This window comes from Stomoxys calcitrans, chromosome 1 (assembly GCF_963082655.1).
Source record: "Stomoxys calcitrans chromosome 1, idStoCalc2.1, whole genome shotgun sequence".
Classification (NCBI taxonomy): domain Eukaryota; kingdom Metazoa; phylum Arthropoda; class Insecta; order Diptera; family Muscidae; genus Stomoxys; species Stomoxys calcitrans.
The window spans coordinates 235087454-235105520 of record NC_081552.1 but is presented as its reverse complement, the minus strand read 5'-3'; the positions used below and the strand labels follow the sequence as shown (position 1 = coordinate 235105520).

Genomic DNA, 18067 nt, shown 5'->3' with positions numbered 1-18067 from the left:
ATTCGTATTCTACTCGCAAATACCTTTATTTAAGCTCCATATTAGCATGGTCAGCAAATAAGTCCTGTTTGGGGAGGGGTGGACCCCCAGAAACTTGGTCCCACATTTGGATATCAGATTGGTATTCTACTCTCAAATACCTTTCATTTGAGTCCCATATTGCCATGGTTGGCAAATAAATCCTGTTTGGGGAGGGGTGGACCCCCGAGAAACTTGGTCCCATATTTAGATAAAAGATTCGTAGTCTGCACTTAAAACCCTTTTTTTAAGCCCCATATTGCCATGGTCAGCAAATAAGTCCTGTTTGGGGAGGGGTTGACCCCCAGAAACTTGGTCCCACATTTGGATATCAGATTCGTATTCTACTCGCAAATAACTTTCGATTGAGTCCCATATTGCCAGGGTCGGTGAATATGTCCGATTTAGGGGTGTTTTGAGGGTTGGGTTGGTCCCCCTAACACTTGGTCCGACAATTGGATATCAGATACGTTTTCTTATCCTAAATACCTTTCATTTGAGTCCCACATTGTCGTGATTGGTCAAAATATATATTTGGTAGGTTTTGGGGTGGGGCAGCCCCCCTAGGTACCCCATCCGAATTTTGGATACCAACATTTTTATTTTTAGGCTACTATAAGAGAGAGCACAAAATTTCGCTTAAATCGCATCACCCATCACCGAGATCTAACGTTTCAGAAAATAAGGGTAAGGGGGAGGGTCCGCTCCCCTTCAGATATCAGAAAATGTGGTACCCTATTTTCACGGGATCATGGTGCGCCATCTCTGAAATTTTCAAGAAAATCGGTTCAGCCGTTCTTGAGTCTCTAAGGAACACAAAAACAAAAAAAAAACACAAATTGATTTTTTTATATAAGATAAGGGGTCTTTGACGAATATTTCGAGGTGTTACAAATGGAATGACTAGTTTAGTGGTGGGTATAAACAAAATTAACATGCGGTTGGGTTACCCTACTTGCAGTATCCTAGCGTCCTAGTTTATGTTATGATACAAATTTGTCTTTTAATTAAATTTAACTGAATATAAAATCAAATACTAGGTAAAAATCTACACAGCCTTTAACCGATTATCCGGTTATCTACAAAATCGTATTTCTGTCATCCCTAAGACACTTCAGACTCGTTTGTTCGTTGCTGGGATTTCGTGTTGCTGGCTCTCTGCTATTTTGCTGCTTCTCACAGTGTTGTTGGCAATCTTTGAACAGCTCTCGCCGGGTAAAGACGGAATAATTTTGCGTTCTTTAAGGTGGGTCTAGGACGGGTCCCATAAACAAGCAAGAGAAAAAGAAGCATTTTTACAATAAATAAATGCATAAAAAATTTGCAATACAATAAAAGTAAATAATTTAAGTGTTGTTTATTACAGTGGTAATTGTAGGCAGTTCTAAATAAAGTGTTAAAAGAAGAAAAATAAATGCTTGAAAATAGTTCCTATTCGCATTCTGGCTAAATTTTTTCACTTTGAGCTACTACAACCCTTATTGATTTTGTGCTGGGCCTTTCGACTTGCTGGCTGGCTTGCCCTAGTCCTCCGGCTATAAAAGTGTGTGTGTGTTTGTGTGTATGAGTGCTTGTGTGATGGGTGGTCGCAAAAACGACGACAATGTATGCAATTGAAGGATTGTATATTGAAATGTCACTCATATTGTGTGCTTTGCAAGGCAAATTATTTTGCATTTGCAATATTTAAAAATAGTATATACAAAGGCTATAGTACATATATGTAAATACAAGGCAATGTGTGCTCAAATCTACACATATAGTATTTCCAAGTAAATATATATAAAAAACTGCATATACACATACATATGTACGTATGAATGAAAAATATCCCATGGCAAATGGGAATACATTTCAAGGATACACTCGCCTCAATCGTCGTCATCATCGTCTGAGATATACAACAAGGATGGATGCTCAATTGTTGTAGTTGTGGCTTTGGCCCTCTGGGTGAGTGTGTGTGTGGATGGTGTCAATGAGTTAAATCATCTGGCAAGTGATGATAGAGAGGATGTAAAAGTATGTGTGTGTGTGTGCATTCATGTGAGTGCGTAGAATAAAAAGGACTTTGAAAAAAGGTTTTTTTTTCTCACGAATAATAATCATTTGTTCACATCACACACCCTTGTATTTAAATATGCATATATGTAGTATTGTCATAAAGAAATGAGCAAAATGATGTCAAAGGGGCAATTAAAGGCAAATTTATGTAAATTTTCTGTGAAATCATCAATTGTACCGTGATAACTAAGATCTTTTAAATTTGTAATGTTAAGCTTTAGAAGCATTAAAGTTTGTTAAAACCACAAAAACTTAACCACAAAAATAAAATAAAATAAAATAAAATAAAATAAAATAAAATAAAATAAAATAAAATAAAATAAAATAAAATAAAATAAAATAAAAAAAAAAAAATAAAATAAAACAAAAAAAAATTAAATAAAATAAAATAAAATAAGATAAAATAAAAAAATAAATAAAATAAAATAAAATAAAATAAAAAAAAAATAAAATAAAAAATAAAAAAAATAAAAAAAAATAAAAAACAATAAAAAACAATAAAATAAAATTAAATAAAATAAAATAAGATAAAATAAAACAAAATAAAATAAAATAAAATAAAATTAAATAAAATAAAATAAAATAAAATAAAATAAAATAAAATAAAATAAAATAAAATAAAATAAAATAAAATAAAATAAAATAAAATAAAATAAAATAAAATAAAATAAAATGAAATAAAATAAAATAAAATAAAATAAAATAATATAAAATAAAATAAAATAAAATAAAATAAAATAAAATAAAATAATATAAAATAAAATAAAATAAAATAAAATAAAATAAAATAAAATAAAATAAAATAAAATAAAATAAAATAAAATAAAATAAAATAAAATAAAATAAAATAAAATAAAATAAAATAAAATAAAATAAAATAAAATAAAATAAAATAAAATAAAATAAAATAAAATAAAATAAAATAAAATAAAATAAAATAAAATAAAATAAAATAAAATAAAATAAAATAAAATAAAATAAAATAAAATAAAATAAAATAAAATAAAATAAAATAAAATAAAATAAAATAAAATAAAATAAAATAAAATAAAATAAAATAAAATAAAATAAAATAAAATAAAATGAAATAAAATAAATTAAAAAATATATAACATAAAAAAAATTAGATAAAATAAAATAAAATAAAATAATATAAAAAAAAATAAAATAAAAAAATAAAATAAAATAAATAAAAAAAATAAAATATATAAGAGCGTGCTAAATTCGGCCCTCCACCATGGATCGTATATGTCGAGCTCTTTGTGCGGTATCTCTTTTTAGGCAAACAAAGAATAATGGATATGAATTGTTATGCTATTGGAGCTAAATCATATTCGAGTCCGATTCGAACCATAAAGGAATTGAATGTTGAATGCTCAAGAAGCAAAATCGGGTGATCACTTTGTATAGGAGCTGTATCAGGCTATAGATCGATTCAGACCATATTCGACATATATTGGGTTGCGCAAAAAGTAATTGCGGATTTTTCATATAGTCGGCGTTGACAAATTTTTTCACAGCTTGTGACTCTGTAATTGCATTCTTTCTTCTGTCAGTTATCAGCTGTTGCTTTTAGCTTGCTTTAGAAATAAACTGTAAAAAAAGTATATTTGATTAAAGTTCATTCTAAGTTTTATTAAAAATTCATTTACTTTCTTTTAAAAAATCCGCAATTACTTTTTGGGCAACCCAATATATTGAAGCAGAAGACTTTGTACAAAATTTCAGTCAAATCGGATAAAATTTGTGCCCTCTAGAGTCTTAAGAGAGTCTTAAGAAGTCAAGACCAAAGATCGGTTTACATGGCAGCAATATCAGGTTATGTACCGATTTCAACCATATTTAGCACAGTTATTAGAAGTCATAACAAAACACTTCATGCAAAATTTCAGCCAAATCGGATGAGAATTGCGCCCCCAAGTGGCTCAAGAAGTCAAGATCCAAGATCGGTTCATATGGCAGCTATATTAGGTTATGGACTGATTGCAACCCCTTGAGCCCTTTAGTGACTCACGTAGACTAATCGAGAGATCGGTTATATGGCAGCTATATCAGGTTATAGATTGATTTAGACCATACTTAGCATAGTTATTGGCAGTCATAACAAAACACTTCATGCAAAATTTCAGCCTAATCGGATGAGAATTGCGCACCCAAGTGGCTCAAGAAGTCAAGATCCAAAATCGGTTTATATGGCAGCTATATCAGGTTATGGACCGATTTTAACTATTCTTTGCACAGTTGTTGAAAGTTATAACAAAACACCTTATGCAAAATTTCAGCCAAATCGGATAATAATTGTAATAATAATTGTCCTCTAGTGCCTCAAGAAGTCAAGACCCCAGATCGGTTTATATGACAGCTGTATCAGGTTATGCACCGATTTCAACCATACTCAGCACAGTTGTTGGAAGTCATAATAAAACACCTCATGCAAAATTTCAGCCAAATCGGATAAAAATTGTGCCCTCTAGCGGCTCAAGAAGTCAAGATCCCAAATCGGTTTATATGGCAGCTATATCAAAACATGGACCGATATTGCCCATTTACAATCCTAATCGAACTACACTACGAAGAATTATTTGTGCAAAATTTCATGCGCCTGGCTTTACTCATATGAAAGTTAGCGTGCTTTCAACAGGCGGAGAGAAGGACATGGCTAAATCGATTTAAAATTTCATGACGATCCAGAACATGTATACTTTATAGGGTCTTAGACGAATTATTCGAGGTGTTACAAACGGAATGACGAAATTAGTATACCGCCGTCCTATGGTGGAGGGTAAAAATTGCAAATTTTGCCCATGAACATTCCCCTAAGGAATAGAGGCAAACTTCTCACCTATCAATGAGTGCAGTCCGATTCAAGTTTCAAGCTCAATGATAAGGGGCCTCCTTTTTATAGCCGAGTCCGAACGCCGTGCCGCAGTCCGACATCTCTTTGGAGAGAAGTTTTACATGGCATAGTACCTCACAAGTGTTGCCAGCATTAGGAGGGGAAAACCATCGTTGAACATTTTTTTTTTCTGATGGTCTCGCCAGGATTCGATCCCAGGCGTCCAGCGTCATATGCGGACATGCTAACCTTTGGTCGGGACGACATGGGAGCTATATCAGGTTATGGACTGATTCGGACCGCACTTGGCACAGTTGTTGGAAGTCTTAACAGAACAGTACATGCAAAATTTCAGCCAAATCGGACAAAAATTGCGGCTTGTAAGGGCTCAAAAAGTCAAATGGGGAGATCGGTGTATATGGGAGCTATTTCCGGTTATGGACCGAATAAGTTTAACCGAATGATCTGTTTTTATACCCACCACTGGAGGATGGGGCTATATTCATTTTGTCATTCCGTTTGCAACACATCGAAATATCCATTTCCGACCCTATAAAGTGTACACATTCTTGATCAGCGTAAAAATCCAAGACGATCTAGACATGTCCGTCCGTCTGTCTGTTGAAATCACGCTACAGTCTTTAAAAATGGAGATATTGAGATGAAACTTTACACAGATTCTTTTTTTGTCCATAAGCAGGTTAAGTTCGAAGATGGGCTATATCGGACCATATCTTGATATAGCCCCCATATAGACCGATCCTCCGATTTGCCGTCATAGCCTAATAAAAGCCACATTTATTATCCGAAATTTGGGACAGTGAGTTGTGTTAGGCCCTCCGACATCCTTCGTCAATTTAGCTCAGATCGGTTCAAATTTGGATATAGCTGCCATATAGACCGATCCTCTGATTTAGGGTCTTAGGCTCATAAAAGCCACATTTATTATCCGATTTTGCTGAAATTTGGGACAGTGAGTTGTGTAAGGCTCTCCGACATCTTTCGTCAATTTGGCCTTGATCGGTTCAGATTTGGATATAGCTGCCATATAGACCGATCCTCCGATTTAGGGTCTTAGACTCATAAAAGCCACATTTATTATCCGATTTTGTTGAAATTTAGTATAGAGAGTTGCCTTAGGAACTTTGACATCTTTCTCCAATTTGGCCTTGATCGGTCCAGATTTGGATATAGCTGCCATATAGATCGATCTCTAGATTTAGGGCTTTGGGCCCATAAAAGACCCATTTCTTATCGAATTTTGCTGAAATTCGGGACAGTAAGGTGGTAAAATAAGCCCCTCGACATATTTCTGTAATATGGCACAGAGTGGTCCAGATTTGAATATAGCTGCCATATATACCGATCTCTCGATTTAAGGTTTAGAGCTTCTGGGGGGCGCATTTATTGTCCGATTTCGCCGAATTTTGGGACAGTGAAGTAAAATAAGCCCCTCGACATATTTCTGTAATATGGCACAGATCGGTCGAAATTTGGATATAGCTGCCATATAGACAGATCTCTCGATTTAAGGTTTTGGGCCCATAAAAGGCGCATTTATTGTCCGATTTCGCCGAAATTTGGAACAGTGAGTTATGTTAGGACCCTCGACACTCCCCTTCAGTTTGGCCTAGATTGGTTCAGATTTGAATATAGCTGCCATATAGACCGATCTCTAGATTTAAGGTTTTGGGCCTATAAAAGGCGTATTTATTGTCAGATGTCGCCAAAATTTGGGACAGTGAGTTGTGTTATGCCCTTCGACATCCTTCTTCAATTTGGCCCAGATCGGTCTAGATTTGGATATAGCTGCTATATAGACCGACATCGCGATTTTAAGTCTTGGCCCCATTAAAGGCGCATTTATAATCCGATTTCACTGAAATTTGACGCAGTGACTTATGTTAGGCTTTTCGACATCCGTGTCGTATATGGTTCAGATCGCTACTAAAAAGACTAGTATTTAATTATACACAATTGAACATTTTGTTTTTTTTTTATTATACACAATTGAACATTGGACTTGTACTTATTAGTTTATGGTACAAATCGGAACATATTTCGATATAGCTGCTATGGGGTATAAGGTATGCATTTTTCATCGGATTTTGACGAAAGTTGGTGGTGGCTATCCCGAGGTGGTGGGTATCCAAAGTTTGGCCCGGCCGAACTTAAAGCCTTTTTACTTGTTTATGTTTGACCTATATGTAAATAGGGACCTATTTGGCCCATTTACAATCCAAACTGTCATACATCAATTAGAATTTATTGGGCAAAACTTTAAGCGGATATATCAGGTTATAAACCGATTAGGACCATAATTGACATAGATAGTAGAGCTCAGAGCATAAGTCATCGTTCAAGGTTTCAGCCAAAGCGTGTGAGAATTACGCTCTCTAGAGGCTGAATAAGTTAAGTAGGAGGATCGGCTTTGATTGGAGCTATATCTTAAAATAGACCACTTAAAATCCCAACTGATCTACATCAACACAAAGAAATACTTTACTCGTTGGAGTAGCGTGCTTTCCGGAGAGGGACGAAAATGGCTCTGGATTTAAAATGTCATTGCGATCAAGAATATATACACTATATTAGGGTCTTAGACCAATATAACAAGATGTTACAAATGCAATGACGAAAAAATAATACCCCCCATCCTATAATGGAGTGTATAAAAATCCACAATTTCTGTCTACAGAACGATATCGTCCTGCAAAATTAACACGTACTTCATTATTGATGTATCGATTATCTTGTCTCCCTTTGCTTAGCAAGTAATTTGGTACAGATAAGATAGCAATATTCAATTCATTCGATGACAAGTTTATCTCGTCATTTAGCCGTTCGAAGCGATTACACTTGGGTTCCTATTCTTGATAACCGCTATCATAAAAGTATTTCGTCGATTACTTCATTTATTCCCAAATAACATATATATATTATACGTGATAACCAATAATTTGGTCATTGTGGTCATCATTGGTAAAGGTTCTAATACCTCTTAATTGATGATAACGCGGGGAAAACTACGAAAACGAATATAAAAAGCTTGTTGTAAATCAAATTTGAGCTATTGGGTTGCCCAAAAAGTAATTGCGGATTTTTTAAAAGAAAGTAAATGCATTTTTAATAAAACTTAGATTGAACTTTAACCAAATATACTTTTTTTACACTTTTTTCTAAAGCAAGCTAAAAGTAACAGCTGTTAACTGACAGAAGAAAGAATACAAGCTGTGAAAAATTTGTCGACTATATGAAAAATCCTCAATTACTTTTTGGGCAACCCAATATTTTGATTATGCGCTTATTTAATTCTATTTTGCCAGCACTTTATCTATGTTTGAATTGAAATTTACTCAATAAGAGTTCACAATCGCAATACCCATGCGATTATTTTTTATCTCTAACCAATTATAGTAAAGGAACTAAAACAAATTATGGTTATGGTGTTCACTTATAATACTAGCCATTTATTGAAGCCTTATTTTCACAATATGTATAAAACTCAAAAGAAACCACACTGAAAAAAATTTTTAGATCTTTATAAAAGACAAGCTGACCAGGGCCCGCTCCGTTGCGCTTTCTTTTACTTTATATGGAACAAAAGTTTCTTTGGAATATTTATTTTCGACAATTAAAAAGCTTTTGAGTGAAATACCATGCTACGAAAATAGTATGAGTTGCCCAAAAAGTAATTGCGGATTTTTTAAAAGAAAGGAAATGCATTTTTAATAAAACTTAGAATGAACTTTAATCAAATATACTTTTTTTACGCTTTTTTTCTAAAGCAAGCTAAAAGTAACAGCTGATAACGGACAGAAGAAAGAATGCAATTACAGAGTCACAAGCTGTGAAAAAAATTTGTCAACACCGACTATATGAAAAATCCGCTTGACTAACAGTTTAACAATATAAGTGCCTTTATCTTAATCCCATATGATCTTTATTGGACTATGAATTTAAGTTTGGATGCAAGGTGTACTCCATTCTTAAAATACTTTATTTCAGCTCGATATTCTCATGATGAGGCGTCCGCAAACATATGGCCCCAAAGTAGGTTATCAGATTCGTTTTCTAATCGCAAATACCTTTCATTTGAGCCACATATTGACATGGTCGAAAAATTTTCACCCTTTGGGGGGGTGTTTTGGGGAAGGGGTAATGCCCTAAATACATGGTCCTACATTTGGATATCAAATTCGTATTCTACTGCCAAATACCTTTATTTGAGACCCATATTGCGATGGCCACTAAAAAATTGCTGTTTGTGGAGTATTTTGGAAAAAGAGTAGACCCACAGAAAATTGGTCCCGAAAATGGGTAACAATTCTTGCTCCACCCCCCAATACCATTCATTTAAGCTCCACATTGACATGGTCGGTATAAATGCCCGATTTAGGGGTGTTTTGTGGGGATTGGAGTGGTCCCCCAAACACTAAGCAAGGAAAATATATCAGCAACGTGCTCTATTCTCATATATCATTTATTTGAACCCCATATTGCCATTGCCCTCAAAATTGGATATCAAATTCGTTTTCCTATCCCCTTTTTAACACCTTATTGCAAAAGTCAGCAAATATGTTCCATTTGGGGTATGGGCCCTAAAAACTATAAATATTTAGTTCCAGTCTCTTTAAGACCCTAATTGTCTTGGTTAGCAAATACGTCCTATTTGGGGGTTATTATGGTGATGGGACGTCCCCTAGACAGTTGGTGCCTAATGTTGATATCAAGTTCATGATCTACTCCCAAATACCTTTAATTTGAGCCCCATATTACCATAGTCGGCAAACATGACCGGCTTGGGGGCTGTTTTGGGAGATGGGCGGCCACTCAGTGAGTTGGCCTTGAAAATATATATCGGATTCGTGTTCTACTCTAAAAACTCTATTATTTGAGCGTCATATTGCAATGGTCAGCAAATATTTCCTATTTGGGTGGTGTTGTGGGGGAGGGGTGGCCCCATATACACTTTTCCCGAATATTAATATCAGATTCGTGCTTTACTCCCAAAGACCTTTCATTTGAGCCCCATATTGCTATGGTCCTAAATTTGTCCCCTTTAGCTGATGTTTTTGGGGAGAAGCGGCCCCCCAAACACTTGGTCTAATATTTGGATATCAGATTCGAATTAGCCACTCAAATATCTTTTATTTAAGCCCCATAATCCCATGGTCAGTAAATAAGTCCTGTTTGGGGGGTGTTTTGGGGAAGGGGTGGACCCCCGAATCAGATTCGTATTCTACTCGCAAATACCTTTCATTTGAGTCCCATATTACCAGGGTTGGTAAATATGTCCGATTTAGGGGTGTTTTGGAGGCTGGGGTGGTCCCCCTAACACTTGGTCCGACAATTGGATATCAGATACGTTTTCCTATCCTAAATACCTTTCAATTTGAGTCCCATATTTTCGTGATTGGTCTAAATATATGTTTGGTAGGTTTTAGGGTGGGACGTCACCCCTAGGTACCCCATCCGAAATTTGGACACAAAATTTTTATTTTTAGGGTACTATATTAGAGCACACAAAATTTCGCTTAAATCGCACCACACATCTCCGAGATCTGGCGTTTCTAAAAATTAGGGTAAGGGGGAGGGTCCGCTCCCCCTTCAAATATCAAAAAATTTAGTACCCTATTTTCACCACGGAATCATAAAGGAACACACAAACATAGAAACAAACAAACCTACAAACAAACACAAATTGGTTTTTATACCCTCCACCATAGGATGAGGGGTATACTAATTTCGTCATCCTGTTTGTAACTACTCGAATTATTCGTCTGAGACCCCACAAAGTATATATATTCTTGATCGTCGCGACATTTTATGTCGATCTAGCAATGTCCGTCCGTCCGTCCTTCCGTCTGTCTGTCGAAAGCACGCCAACTTCCGAAGGAGCAAAGCTAGCCGCTTGAAATTTTGCGCAAATACTTCTTATTAGTGTAGGTCGGTTGGTATTGTAAATGGGCCATATCGGTCCATGTTTTGATATGGCTACCATACGAACCGATCTTGAGTCTTGACTTCTTGAGCCTCTAGAGGGCGCAATTCTTATCCGATTGGGATGAAATTTTGCACGACATGTTTTGTTATGATATCCAATAACTGTGCCAAGTATGGTTCAAATCGGTTCATAACCTGATACAGCTGTCATATAAACCGATCTTGGGTCTTGACTTCTTGAGCCTCTAGAGTGCGCAATTCTTATCCGATTGGAATCAAATTTAACACGAAGTATTTTGTTATGATATCCAACAACTGTGCCAAGTATGGTACAAATCGGTTCATAACCTGATATAGTTGTCATATAAACAGATCTGGGGACTTGACTTCTTAAGCTTCTAGAGGGCGCAATTCCTATCCGATTTGGCTGAAATTTTGCAAGACGTATTTCATTCTTACTTTCAACAACTGTGTTAAATAAGGCTCACATAGGCTCATAACCTGATATAGCTGCCATATATACCGATCTGGGATCTTGACTTCTTGAGCCTCTAGAGGTCGCAATTATTATCCGATTTGCCTGAAATTTTGTACGACGGATTCTCTCATGACCATCAACATACGTGTTTATTATGGTCTGAATCGGTCTTTAGTCCGATGCAGCTCCCATAAAAATCGATCTCTCTATGTTACTTCTTGAGCCCCCAAAGGACGCAATTTTTATTCGAATTGCCTGACGTTTTACACAGGTCTTCAACATATAATGGTCCAAACCGGACCATATCTCGATATCGCTCTAATAACAGAGCAAATCTTTTCTTTTACCCCTTTTTTTTCCTAAGAAGAGATGCCGGGAAAAGAACTCGACAAATGCGATCCATGGTGAAGGGTATATACGGTTCGGCCCGGCCGAACTTAGCACGCTTTTACTTGTTATATATAAGATTATTGAGTTTGAAAAAGCAAGTCGAAGAATAATTGAATTTTTTTGGGGCATCAGACAAGTCAATGGAAAAGGTTAAATGGGCGTTTTTTTTCAATTAAGAGAACTATCCGCCCTATATTTCTCCTGGTTTTCGAAAATAATACAAAAATTGAGGTTCATTTGTGCTGAAGAAACAAAACTTTTTTTATGTTAGAACTTTAGGGTCTGTACTGTACTTCTAGAGTCTGAAAAAATCAAACCAGAGATTGGTTTAAATGGGGGATATATCCTTTGTTTAACCTATCTGGATCACATACGATGGTGCTGTTGAAAGGCATTGCGAATTTGCTTAGGAAAATGTCATGACCAGCCGGGTTACTTCGCTCATACCAATGAATGCTGCTGATTCAAGTTTAGTACTTATTTTACATTAGTTAATAATTTTCACAATTCGGTTGCTCTGAATAAGCTAACACTTACATTTTAAGTGTGCTAATTGGGAAGGTGTCATTTTTTTCATTAGCAGTTAAGTGATGACAATGCACTCTTGCTTTCAAATGGAAATTCTTCGTGTTTGCAACAGTAATAGTTTGTAATAATGACATTACTTGAGGTATAAATAAAGTCAATTGTTAAATTTTCATACCCTCCACCACAGGATGGGGGTATGCCAACTTCGTTATTCCGTTTGTAACACCTCGAAATATTGATCTTAGACTCCATAAAGTAGATATTGGGTTGCCCAAAAAGTAATTGCGGATTTTTTTAAAAGAAAGTAAATGCATTTTTAATAAAACTTAGAATGAACTTTAATCAAATGTACTGTTTTATACTTTTTTCCTAAGGCAAGCTAAAAGTAACAGCTGATAACTGACAGAAGAAAGAATGCAATTACAGAGTCACAAGCTGTGAAAAAATTTGTCAACGCCGACTATATGAAAAATCCGCAATTACTTTTTGGGCAACCCAATATATTCTTGATCGTCTTGAAATTTTAAGTCAATCTAGCCATGTCCATCCATCCATGTTTGTGGAAAGCACGCCTATTTCGAACGAGTTAACTGAGCGCTTGAAATTTTGTACAAATACTTTCGATTAGTCAGGATCGGTTGGGATTGTAAAGGGCCATATCGGCCAATATTAAGATATAGCTCCCATAAAAACCGATCTCCAGATCTTACTCCTTCATCCTCTAGAAGGAACAATGCTTATCTGATTCTGTTGAAATCGGTCAAAAATCTGATATAACTCCCATATAAACCAACCTCCCGGTTTGACTTCTTGAGCCTCTACAGAGTGCAATTATTATCAGATTTAGCCGAAAGGTTGTACTACGACGTCTTCTATGACATTAAATGGATGTACCATGTATAAATTGAATTGATCTTAAACCTCATATAGCTCCCATAGAACTAGAGAATGCATGTAAGACTATCAAACATGTGATCATAATACCAATACTCTGATCACCCTCTAGAGGGCGCAGTTCTCATTCGATTTGTCTGAAAATTTGAATTAGGTGTTTTGTTATGACTTCCAACAATCGTTATGAGTATGGTCAAAATCGGTTCATAACCTGATATAGCTTCCATATAAACCGATCTCGGATCTTGACTTCTTGAGCCGCTAAAGGGCGCATTTATTATCCGATTTGGCTGACATTTTGTACAACAAATTCTACTATGACCTTTAACATACGTGCCAGACATGATCTGAATCGGTTTATAACCTCATATAGCTGCCATATAAACCGATCTTCTGATTTTATATCTGGAGCCTCTATAGGGCACAATTCTTATCTGATTTTTCCAACATCCAAACCAAGTACGGTCCGAATCGATACATAACCAGATATTCATTTCACATTCACATTATTCTTTGTTTGCCTTTGAAGAGATATCAGGCAAGGATCTTGATAAATGCGGTCCATGGTGGAGGGTATGTAGGATTCGGTCCGTCCGAACTTAACACGCTTTTATTGAGTTGCCCAAAAAAGTAATTGCGGATTTTTCATATAGTCGGCGTTGATAAATTTTTTCACAGTTTGTGACTCTGTAATTGCATTCTTTCTTCTGTCAGTTATCAGCTGTTACTTTTAGCTTGCTTTAGAAAAAAGTGCAAAAAAAGTATATTTGATTAAAGTTCATTCTAAGTTTTATTAAAAATGCATTTACTTTCTTTTAAAAAATCCGCAATTACTTTTTGGGCAACCCAATACTTGTTTTCTCTTAGTGGAGTGCTATTTGGTCGTGATCGGTCAGTTTAGAAGGTGGAAGGCCTCATAAACTCTGTCTGAATTTGAATATATGTATGTTCGCAATGTTTGGCCAGGCTGCATCATGTGAACTCATCTCCAAGAATTTTGCTAAAAAATTGCACCAATGAACTTAGTTGAAGGTCATATGAATAAATTTGTTTCATTTGTTTATCTCTTGGAAACTCATATGCTTTAAAGAGAAATAAACAAACTATATAAATAGTAACAAGTAAAAATGATGATGAAACGTTGGAGCATTTCCTGTCATTTCGCGGAATTTGCGGCCAACAGACACCGGTACTTAGGACACAATACCAGACTTCAACCAACTTAGGCCATGCCCCTAAGTGGAAAATATTTAAGGATTTTGTAAGTAGACGGAATTACTATGCTTTTGCGAGGTTACCTTTTACACACCACCATAGGATGGGGGTATACTAATCCAGTCATTCCGTTTATAACACCTCGAAATATTGATCTAGGACCCCATTAAGTATATATATAACTGATCGTCTCGAAATTCTGATTCGAACTAGCCATGTCCGTCCGTCCGTCCGTCTGTCGAAATCACGAAAGAGGTCGAATGCGTAAAGCTAGCCGCTTGAAATTTTGCACATATACTTCATATCGATGTAGAACGTTGGGGATTGCAAATGGGCCATATCGGTTTAGATTTAGATATAGCTCCCATATTAACCGATCTCCAGATTTGACTTCTTGAGCCCCTGGAAGCCGTAATTTTCATTCAATTTGGCATGTGGTGTTCTGTTATGACTTCCAACAACTGTGCTATGTACGGTCCAAATCGGTCTATAACCTGATATAGCTCCCATATAAACCGATCTCCCGATTTGACTTCTTGAGCGCCAGAAAGCAGCAATTTTTGTCCGTTTTAGTGTAAATTTTGCACATAGTGTTTTGTTATGACTTCCATTAACCTGATATAGCTCCCATATAAACCCATCTCCCGATTTGGCTTCTTGAGCCCCTGGAAGCCGAAATTTTCATCTGATTTGGCTGAAATGGTGTTCTGTTATGACTCCTAACAACTGTGCCATGTACGGCTGAAATCGGTCAAATACATGATATAGCTCCCATATACACCGATCACCCGATTTGAGTTCTTGAGCCATTACAAGCCGAGATTTTTATCCTTTTTGGGGGAGATTTTGCAATTTTGACTCTCAACAACTGCGCTAAGTACGGTCCAAATGGTTCTATAACTAGTTATAGCTCCCATGTTTTAGCAGAATCCATGGTGGTGGGTTCCCAAGATTCGGCCCAGTCGAACTTAGCACTCATTTACTTGTTTAGTATTTAGAGCGCACAACAAGCCGATTACTGGCATGGGGCGGATTAATATCCGCATCCTCTTTTCAACCTAACCTAACAAGTAAAAACGCATTAAGTTCGGCCGCGTCGAATTTTGGATACCCAACACCATGCAGATCGGTCAATACTACATTTCAGCGAAATCGGGTTATATATAAAGCTTCGAGGACTTAAAACTCTAAATCGGCAAAAATGTTTATATGGCTGCTATATCTAATTATAATCTGATGAGGGCCATACCCGGTTCGAGCTTTGGGAAGTCTACTCCAACTAACTGTTCTAAATTTCAACGAAATCAAGTTATATGAATATTAGGTTTTTAGGGTTTAAAACCCTAAATGGGCAGATGTGTCTTAATGACAGCTATATCTAATTATGATCTGATGAAACTCATACCCGATTCGAACCTCGAACCCGGCCTTCTCCAACTAACTCTTCTAAATTTCAGCGAAAACGGAATATATATAAGGCTTTGAGGCTTTGAAAATCTGAATCGGCAGATATGTTTATATGGCTGCTATATCTAATTATAATCTGATGAAACCCATACCCGGTTCCAACAATGGATGGGCCCAACAAAGTCTTTTAAATTTCAGCGTAATTGGATTAAAAATGCGCCTTTTATGGGCCAAAAACTTAAATCGAGAGATTGATCTATATGGCAGTTATAGCCAAGGATCTCGAAGGCCCTAAGACAACTCACTGTCCCAAATTTCGGCACCATCGGACAATAAATGCGCCTTTAATGGGCCCAAACCCTTAAATCGAGAGATCGGTCTATATGGCAGCTGTATCCAAATCTGGACCGATCTGGGCCAAATTGCAAAAAGATGTCGAAGAGCCTAAAACAACTCACTTTCCCAAATTTCGGCGAAATCGGACAAAAAATGCGGCTTTTATGGGCCCAAAACCTTAAATCGAGAGCTCGGTCTATATGGCAGCTATAACCAAATCTGGGCCGATCTAGGCCAAATTGGGGAAGGATGTCGAAGGCCCTACACATCTCACATTTTGGCTAAATCGGACAATAAATGCGCCTTTTATGAACCGAGCCCCTAAATCGAGAGATCGGTATATATGTTTTCATTATCCTAAGAAGATCCAATCTCGATAGAACTCACTGTTCCAAATTCATGTGAAATATGGTAAAAATGCGACCTTTCATGGGCTCAAAACCTTAAATCGGGACATCGGTATACATGACAACTATATTCGGATCTGATCTAATCTCGGTCATACTGGTATCGAGGGTGTAAACACAACAAACCGTACCAAGATTTTGACCATATTCGGTTCGTACATTGGTGGCCCCAGTACAACCCAGTTTTCCAAGTATCAGCGAATTTGGAAAATAAATGCAGCTGTTATGGGTTGTAGACCCTACATCGGCAGTTCAGTCCATATGTCAGCTATACTTAAATATGATCTATATGGATCTTATTTTGTTCGCATATCAGGGGGCAACTCACTTTTCGAATTTGGACAGCAAATGCGGATTGTATAGGCTTGAGACCTCAAATCGGTAGATCGGGAGTCCGATATTGACCATATTTGGTTTGAAAATCTATGGGCCTAGTCCTACTTTTGCGTGTTTCAGCGAAATCGGACAATGAATGCATCCGTTTTTGTCATCGTATATGGACTGTATTCAGACCGGATATAGGGATCTAGTCCCTCTGTGGAAATCACAATAGTATTCGTACGCATAAAGATATTCGCATGAAATTTTGCACAGAGACTTCTTATTTATGTAGGTCACTGGGGATTGGAGATGGGTCACATCGGTTCAGATTTGGATATAGCTCCCACATAAACCGGTCTGCCGATTTGACTTCTGGAGCCTTTACAATCCGACATTTTTCGTCCGATTGGGCTAAAATTTAGCTTGAAGTATTTTGTTACGACTTTCAACAACCAAATCAGTAACAAAAGTTACGACTTTCAACACCCAAATCAGATTCAAGTATAAGCTCAATGATAAGGGATCTCATTTTTATAGCTATATAGCTTTGGAAATAAGGTTTTACAGGGCATAGTATCTCACTAATGACTCCAGCATTAGGAGAAGATAACCACCGCTGAAACATTTTGTCTGATGTTCTCGCCAGGGTTCGACATAATAACCTAACCTACGGTAGCACTAATGACGGTTTGATACAATTTCTCTGGTCACGGTCCCTGATCGGGCGCCAATGTAATGACATGTCTGTGCCAAAATTGAAGATGATTGAATAAAAACTGCGTAAACAAATTTAATGTGATTCTGAGTCGTTCCAAATTTTTATCAATGGGTCCATCTCTCTTGCTTCTGGGTATTGCAAACAAATTTGGTCGACCTTGCCTCGCAAATTGTCATAAGAAACTAGACTTGCAATTTAGAAAAAAAATAGGCATATAGGAGGAATCGGTCTACTTCCCATTCAGCATCTGTAGGTTATCCTCAAATGTACAATGCACGGCTATTACCTTCGTAGTCTTGAAGTATCGTAGTATCTTTTATTACAAAGAGTATCTCGAATAGTTTACGCCCCGCTTCCAGTAGGCACCGTTTAAAAACCATTCGAAGAAATTACCGTCTGTTTTCAGCTATCTGCTTCATAACCTTTACCGGTACTCCGTCGGGACCGGGGGCTTTTCTGCTCCAGAGAATGACTCTCGAGGCTACTGACATCTCTTGCGCACTTCGTCTTTC

General features: G+C 36.5%; 1 protein-coding gene across 1 annotated transcript in view; it reads left to right on the top strand.

Moving 5' to 3' along the window:
• The first annotated feature begins 1207 nt into the window (after positions 1-1207).
• Positions 1208-18067, top strand: part of LOC106092739 (uncharacterized) — a 61800-nt gene continuing 44940 nt past the window's right edge. The window contains exon 1 of the mRNA XM_059371067.1: positions 1208-1264. The gene's annotated coding sequence lies outside the window, so the exon portion shown is untranslated. The remainder of the gene's footprint in view (positions 1265-18067) is intronic.